At 40.8% G+C, this 6794-nt stretch overlaps 1 protein-coding gene across 1 annotated transcript in view; it reads right to left on the bottom strand.

Moving 5' to 3' along the window:
• LOC122811900 (membrane-spanning 4-domains subfamily A member 4A-like) overlaps positions 1-6794 on the bottom strand; it is a gene marked incomplete at its 5' end in the record, with an annotated part of 116671 nt that overhangs the window by 26456 nt on the left and 83421 nt on the right.

Genomic DNA, 6794 nt, shown 5'->3' with positions numbered 1-6794 from the left:
CTTGTATCACATTATGGTGGTATTTGCTACACATACTCTACATAGTTCTCAATAAAAAGGACAATTTACTTCTCCCTTGAACGTAACTATTTAGTTCTTTCCATCTGTCAATTCATCCATCCATCTGCCCATTCATTTTTGGGTGACCCACTTTTTCCTTTGAAGGGGTGTGGGACACTGCAGTCTATCCAAAGCAATGAAACTCATTCTGGACATGCTGCTGTTGTATCACAGAATGCATAGCATCTACCTTATCACACACCATTTGCATACCTGCAGACAATATATCTTTGGGATGTGGGAGGAAACCAGAGTCCCTGTAAATAAAACATGGATGTACAGGCATGATATGTGACTGCGCACAGAATGCACTTAAGCCACAGACTGCACCAGGGAACCTCTTGAAATATGGTGGCAGTACTATTTGCTGCACCACTATGACTCCATTTCAGTGAGCCCTAAATCCTTGTAACACATGACAGTTTTGCAGTTTGATAAGCCTCTGTGTAGTATAATGCTTTAGTTTACTCTTGAGATGCAATTACAGGCAGTCCACGGGTTATGGACATCTGACATGCAGACAACCCATAGATGCGAACAGGCTGCCGCAATGTCGGAAATAATGTAAGAAAAATGAAAACAGTTAAAAGCTGTCCAAGTGTGTTTGTGTATGTGTGTGTGTCTGTGTGTGTGTGTGTGTGTGTGTGTGTGTGTGTGTGTGTGTGTGTGTGTGTGTGTGAGAGAGAGAGAGGGAGAGATTGGGAGAGTGAGAGCGATCATGTGTGGGTGAATGCAGGGATGAATGAGGAAGTGGCTGTGTGTTAGACTGAGAGTGTGGGTGCGATGTGTGAGTGAATGTAAGTGTGAATTAAGAAGTGACTATGTGTATGTGTGAGATCAGAACAGTGCGTGCGATGTGTGATTGAATGCAGGTATGAAAGAGGAAGTGAGTGTGTGTGTGTGTGTGTGTGTGTGTGTGTGTGTGTGTGTGTGTGTGTGTGTGTGTGAGATGTGAGATTAGGAGAGTGGGTGCAATGTGTGAGTGAATGCAGGTGTAAATGAAGAAGTGACTGTGTGTGTGTGTGTGTGTGTGTGTGTGTGTGTGTGTGTGTGTGTGTGTGTGTGTGTGTGTCTGTGTGAGAGAGATCAGGAGAGTGAGAGCGATGTGTGAGTAAATGCAGGTATGAATGAGGAAATGACTGTGTGTGTGAAACATATTGAGAGAAAGTGAAAGTGATGTGTGAGTGAATGCAGGTATGAATGTGGAAGACGCTGTGTGTATGATAGAGAGAATGAAGGGTGAAAGCAAGTGATCCTCTGGCAGCAGTTAACAGGTGTATGGTGGCATAAGGGGAGGCAGCTAGTTATGTAATAGGTAAAGTAGGGTTAAGAGTGTGTTTGTGTGTGTGCGTGTGTGTGTGTGCGTGTGTGTGTGTGTGTGTGTGTGTGTGTGTGTGTGTGTGTGTGTGTGTGTGTGTGTGTGTGTGTCTAATACCCCTAAATCTCTTAGAGCAAAAAATCTGGACAAAGCCATCAATAAAAGTGAAACAAATGTCCACAACTAGAGACAATTTTTAAATATTGCTGTTACAAACTTAGAAAGTTGATAGAATAACAGGTTTTGCATTAGCATGGATTTTCTGAAGGGTATGAATTCTGAAACTCAAATGACTGTTATTATACTTCTCACCCTCTTTGAGCAAAATTCTGGACAAAGCCATAAATAAAAGTGGGATAACTGCCCAAAAATATGGACAATTTTTAAATATTGCTGTTACAAACCTAGAAAGTTGATAGAATAATAGGTTTTGCATTAGCATGAATTTTCTGAAGTATATGAAGTCTGGAACTCATTATTTTGTAACTGCAATATCTAATGATTTACTACTAATTTGCCAGAAAACCAGAAGTACATGAAAAACAGACCAAAATAGGAGGCCAAAATCTGGACATTCTGCAAAAATGTGTACAGCTGAGAGGTATATCTGTCATTATTTTCTAACTTCAGTCTTTAATAATTTCCTACTACTTTTGCTAAACAACCATAATTTTATGAAAAATGGACCAAAAATATGAGACAAAAATCTGGACATTCTGTGAAAATCTGTGCAGTTAAGAGGTATGGTTTGTGTGTGTGTGTGTGTGTGCGTGTGTGTGTGTGTGTGTGTGTGTGTGTGTGTGTGTGTGTGTGTGTGTGTGTGTGTGTGTGAAGAAGTCCTCATGAACAATGCATTTAACAAGATGCCTTAAACCAGCTTTGCTGATAGGAAGTAAAGAGAGGTTGAAGAGTGAAAGCAAGCGATCCTCTGACAGCAGTTAACAGGTGGGTGGTTGCATAAGGGGAGGGGATTAGTTATGGAATAGGTAAAGTAGGGTTAAGAGAGTGTGTGTGTGTGTGTGTGTGTGTGTGTGTGTGTGTGTGTGTGTGTGGGTGTGTGTGTGTGGGTGCGTGTGTGTGTGTGTGTGTGCACATCGGTGTGGGTGTGGAGTTTTTACTCAACGTTGGTATGATTTCTCCTTCCAAGTACCTTTTTGTTAGATTCTTGTAGTGGTCGATACTGGGCATTTTTTCCTCCTTTTTTGACAAGTAAGGAAGCATAGCTCATAGGAAGCAAGGAAGCATAGCTACAATATACAGTATTATGTTTAAGATTTTTTTTTTTGTTTGGAAATGTTTTTAAAGTGTTTTATATGCAAAGGAAGCAAGGAAGCATAGTTACAATATACAGTATTATGTTTAAGATTTTTTTTTGTTTGGAAATGTTTTTAAAGTGTTTTATATGCAAAGAAAAGTAAAATAAATACTAGACTATGGCAAACATTTGACTAAGTGACATTTAATAAGAATCATATGTATGTGTTTCGACTTGCATACAAACTTGACTTAAGGGCAGACCAAAAAAAAATCTTGTCCTTAACCCAGAGACTGCCTGTAATAAATCTGGAACATAAATACTGGGGCCTAAATTCTTATGTTGCTGATTCCACTTCAGCTCCAGCATGTTTCATCTTGATAAAATGCATAATTCTATGAACCTTAAAATATTTTGACTGGTTTAAATATTATTCACAACAGCATCACTTCATGATTTGTATTCGAACAAAATGAAACTTGGCTAACAGAAGTTGGCACACCTCCAAAAATGCTGAAATTGTGTCTTTGCTGTATCCTACTATGATTCTAATACCGCTGTTGTCTGAAATTTTTTAAACTAAATTACTAAATTATGGATATTCCGGAAAAATATAAATAAACTATTTTTCACAGCAGGCTCCCAGCTATTAGATATTTAGAATAAATAACCCTCATATCTCCCAAAACAAGTCCACAAAGTATTATCCAGTGCCAATAATACTACGTCATTCGGATGGTAATCGTACCTTTCAAGTGTACAAATTTTCACAGCATGTCCAGATTTTTGGCTCATATTTTTGGTCTATTCCTCATAAAATTTGTGGTTTTCTGACAAATCACTTGGATATTCTGATGATTGAAGTTAGTAAATAACAACATACATTTGAGTTTCAATTCATAGGTTCATAGTTTCATAGGTTGGTACTAGGTTATCGGCCCTAGGGCCTATACAAGCCTAGCCATAACAATTCCCTGGCTATTTCTTCCCACAATATTTACTTCCCTGGACCCCTGTCTAGCAGGGTGACTGACGTGATCCCCAGGGTGAATTTCCTATCTCCCATCCAATCATCAAAGTTCCTTTTGAAGACAGCCAAAGAGGTACTCTGCTTGACATGTATGGGCATTCTATTCCAGAGTATGTGGAGTCTCTGGGTCAGGAACCTATCCCTCCAACATGTTTTGTTAATTGTGATGACAAGGTTTAGATCCCTGGAGCCTGTGGCTCTGAGGGATTGGGATTTCTTTAAGTGCAGCATGTCCAACAGCTCTGGGTTTGACATGGCCTTGTATGTTAAGAAGAGATCACCTCTGGGTAGATGATATGCGACAGAGTATAGCTGGAGGTTTTTTAGATGGTCAGCATAGAAAATCTGCTTTAGGCCAGTGATTCTTTTAGTGAGATATTTCTGTGGCCTTTCCAGTTGCTGCAGATGTCTTGAGAGGTACATTCCAAATGGGGCGTTGTATTCTATAATGGGTCTAATAAGGAATGAGTACAGTGGGACAATGGCCTCCTTTTTTCTGGATGAAAAGTCCTTAGTGATGAGGTGTGCCACATAGAAAGACTTCCTGACTGTTGTGGCAATGTGGTTATCGAAGGTGAGACCACTGTCTACCTGTGTCCCAAAGTCTCTTATCACACTTTCGGTGTTTAGTGTACTGCCACTTATGTGGTAATTCTTGGGTACATGTTTTTTTCCCCAAAGGGGATAACTACACATTTCTTGGCATTGAGCTTGAGCCCATGGCTCTGGCACCAAGCATCTGTTTCTGTAAGGCCCTTTTGTAGAATATCCACATCATCTGGGGATTCAATAATGGCTCCCAGTTTGCAGTCATCTGTGAACTTTGTTAGCCATAGTCCCTTAGTGTTGGCCTGTACTTTAGAGAAGTAGATGCCAAACAAGAGCGGTCCCAGGACTGAAACCTGAGGTACTCCACTTATCACTTGCCTGGAGCTGGATTTGGAGTTGGCTACTTTTACAGTGTGGGTTCTGTCAGTAAGCCAGTTGGCAACCCTTCAAGTGATGTAGGGATTAATGCCCAGCTTAGTAAGTTTATCTATGACTCCAGAGGTCCAGATAGGCTGTGCGGACTGCCCTACCCTCGTCCACGACACTGGAGACTGATTCAAAGTAGTCAGTCAGGTTCAGGAGACAAGATTGGCCCTTCATGAACCCAAACTGGGTGGGATCCAGTGTTTGAAGGTTTCCAATGTTTTTGTTTCCAAGGTGGATCCCCGCTTGTGGAGTGGGATAACTGTAGGTGTGCACCACTCAGTGGGCACGAAGCCTGAAGTGAGGCTATGATTAAATATGACACTTAGGTGATGTGCCAGTTCATTTTGTAGCTCATGTCGTACACAGCCTGGGATGTCATCTGGTCCCATGGATGCTGTATTCTTAGCTTTGGAGAGTGTGGTCTTTACCTGTGTGGCCGTGATTACCGGAATTTGGCAATCTTTCAGTATTGAGATGGGCCCTTTAGGAGGTGAGAGGGGGGGTGAAGTTGGCACTGAATCGATCTGCCAGGACATTGGCAATATCCTTGGGATCAGTATATTTAATGCCATTCTGTTGTAGCTCAGAGCAGATCTGAGCATTGTCATTTAGATTCTTGACATAGCTATAGAATGCCGTGTGGTTGTCTTTGGAATCTTTGGAAATTTTATTTTTGTAACTAGCTTTGGAGAATTTTATGAGGGATCTCAGCTTCTTACTGAGGCTGGTAAGGGAGTTTTTTCATCCTGGGATTTTCCTCTTTTCTGCAACAGTTTCCTCCTCCTGTTGTTAAGTTTGTTTATGGCAGGGGACCACCATATTGGCTTCCTTTTTTTGGAGGAGAGTATCTTGGTTCTATTTGGGATGGCACGATTCATGCACAAGTGGATGTGCTTGTACAGTGCCTTAGTGTAGGATTCAGCAGTCGAATTTTCAGTTCCTGTCTGCATGGGTGTCATGAAGTTTGCCATTTCTGACTTAAGTAGCATGAAGTTGGCTTTGGAGAAGTTTTTTTACGGAGGTTTCCTTATTGGGGGGGTGGAGGTGGGATGTGGATGTCAAGGGTGATTAGCTTATTTTCAAATTTTCAAATCCTTCAGAAAATGTATGTTAAAACAAACACTTTTACTCTAGCAACTTTATAAGAGCAATATTTAAAACATGTCCTTATTTTTGGGCCTTTGTGTCCCCATTTTGTTGGGCTTTGTCTAGATTTCTTGCACTTAGAGGTTCAGAGGTATGGGCTGGTTAACATAATGAGCTACCTAATGGGCAGCCTGAAACATGACTTTTCGGATACGCTACAGAGGTTATTCAATAACCTCCAAGCAGGCTTCATGCTGGATCAATACAGCATAGCAATGGTTATCCCCTTGTACAAAGGTGGAGGATCAATGCTCCTCGGTAATTACAGACCCATAAGTCTGACCAGCCTCATTTCTAAGGCTATGGAAATGATCATTGTGGAATTAATAAATAAGGACATATGTACCATGCAAAGTCTCAGTTCAAGCTAGTTTGGAGTAGTTAAGAGCAGATCCTGCCTACTTAACCTAGCCAACTAATTTGAGAAGATTACTGAAGCAATGGGTGAGGGCAAATCAGTACACACTGTACATCTAGACTTCATAAAGGCATTTGACACTATCCCTCACTTAGGTAACAGAGATAAACTCTCCCAGCTAAATGTAAATCCTAATGTAACTCACTGGATAGCAAACTGCCTGATAAATAGAACCCAGGAAATTAGAGTAGTTGATTCTACCTTCTTCAAAAGACCTGCCACTACCTGTATATGCCAGGGTTCAATCCACTGGGAAGTTTTCTTTGGTACTGGCATCTTGGAGATCAAATCAAATGTTAAGGGTTTATGGATGAATGTGTTTGCAGATTAATGTAAACTTGGTGCCATCATAAACTCCCCAGAGGGCATTAAATCCTCCATGAGAGCCTTTCCCAAAGCAAATAGCAGGTGTCAAAACCATGGATTAAAACTAAATGCCATGAAATGTATAATCATATCCTTCAACAAGCATGCATTCCTTTATAACTATCACACTGACAACACACCTAAGAAAGCTGATCCCATATTCAAGGATCTGGACGTGAGTCTGCATCAGCAAAGACTTATTCTTTGATCACCACATAAACACTAT

Source organism: Protopterus annectens, chromosome 9.part0 (genome assembly GCF_019279795.1).
Source record: "Protopterus annectens isolate FY-2018-M chromosome 9.part0, PAN1.0, whole genome shotgun sequence".
In the NCBI taxonomy this organism is placed as follows: Eukaryota; Metazoa; Chordata; order Ceratodontiformes; family Protopteridae; genus Protopterus; species Protopterus annectens.
The sequence above is the reverse complement of the archived record's forward strand: the minus strand, read 5'-3'. Positions and strand labels throughout refer to the sequence as shown.